The sequence below is a fragment of the Oryctolagus cuniculus genome, chromosome 3 (genome assembly GCF_964237555.1).
Source record: "Oryctolagus cuniculus chromosome 3, mOryCun1.1, whole genome shotgun sequence".
Classification (NCBI taxonomy): domain Eukaryota; kingdom Metazoa; phylum Chordata; class Mammalia; order Lagomorpha; family Leporidae; genus Oryctolagus; species Oryctolagus cuniculus.
In genome coordinates this window covers 104,159,114-104,160,913 of record NC_091434.1, presented here as the reverse complement: position 1 = coordinate 104,160,913, position 1,800 = coordinate 104,159,114, and positions in this window count along the sequence as shown.

Here is a 1,800-nt window from a genome sequence, read left to right as displayed (position 1 = left end):
CCATTCACATCAAGATTCATTTTCGATTATCTTAATATACAGAAGATCAGCTTAGTATACATTAAGTAAGGATTTCAACAGTTTGCTCCCACACAGAAACATAAAGTGAAAAATAATAGATGATTTTTTTTAAATGATGATGAAATCAGATCAGACCTATTGTCATGTTTAATCCCAGTGAGAGTCAAGTTGGGAGTTGATAATTTTTTTTTTTTTTTACAGAGGATCAGTTTAGTATACATTAAGTAAGGATTTCAACAGTTTGCACCCCCATAGAAACACAAAGTGAAATATATTGTTTGAGTACTAGTTATAGCATTAAATCTCAATGCACAGCACATTAAGGACAGAGATCCTACATGAGGAGTAAGTGCACAGTGACTCCTGTTGTTGACTTTACCAATTGACACTCCTGTCTATGGCATCAGTAATCTCCCTATGCTCCAGTCATGAGTTTCCAAGGCTATGGAAGCCCTCTGAGTTCTCCAATTCTTATCTTGTTTAGACAAGGTCATAGTCAAAGTGGAGGTTCTCTCCTCCCTTTAGAGAAAGGTACCTCCTTCTTTCAAGACCTGTTCTTTCTTTCCACTGGGATCTCACTCGCAGAGATCTTTTGCCAGAGTGTCTTGGCTTTCCATGCCTGAAATACTCTCATGGGCTTTTCAGCCAGCTCCGAATGCCTTTAGGGCTGATTCTGAGGCCAGAGTGCTATTTAGGACATCTGCCATTCTATGAGTCTGCTGAGTATCTCACTTCCCATGTTGGATCACTCTCCCCTTTATTTATTCTATCGGTTAGCGTTAGCAGGTACTAGACTTGTTCATGTGCTCCCTTTGACTCTTAGTCCTTTCATTATGATCAATTGTGAACTGAAATTAATCACTTGGAATAGTGAGATGGCATTGGTACATGCCACCTTGATGGGATTGAATTGGATCCCCTGGTATGTTTCTAACTCTACCATTTGGGGCAAGTCAGCCTGAGCATGTCCCAAATTATACATCTCTTCCCTCTCTTATTCCCACTCTTATGTTTAACAGGGATCACATTTCAGTTAATTTTCAACACTTAAGAATAACTGTGTGATAATTACAGAATTAAACCAGTCATATTAAGTAGAACAGATAAAAAAACTACTAAGAGGGATAATGTATTAAGTTGTTCATTAACAGTCAGGGCTATGCTGATCAAGTCACCATTTCCCATAGTGTCCATTTCACTTCAACAGGTTTCCTTTTTGGTGTTCAGTCAGTTGTCACTGATCAGGGAGAACATATGGTATTTGTCCCTTTGGGACTGGCTTATTTCACTCAGCATGATGTGTTCCAGATTCCTCCATTTTGTTGCAAATGACTGGATTTCGTTGTTGCTTACTGCGGTATAGTATTCTAAAGAGTACATATCCCATAATTTCTTTATCCAGTCTATCGTTGATGGGCATTTAGGTTGGTTCCAGGTCTTAGCTATTGTGAATTGAGCTGCAATAAACATTAGGGTGCAGACCGCTTTTTTGTTTGCCAATTTAAATTCCTTTGGGTAAATTCCAAGGAGTGGGATGGCTGGGTCAAACGGTAGGGTTATCTTCAGGTTTCTGAGGAATCTCCAGACTGACTTCCATAGTGGCTTGACCAGTTTGCATTCCCACCAACAGTGGGTTAGTGTCCCTTTTTCCCCACATCCTCGCCAGCATCTGTTGTTGGTAGATTTCTGCATGTGAGCCATTCTAACCGGGGTGAGGTGAAACCTCATTGTGGTTTTGATTTGCATTTCCCTGATTGCTAATGACCTTGAACATTTTTT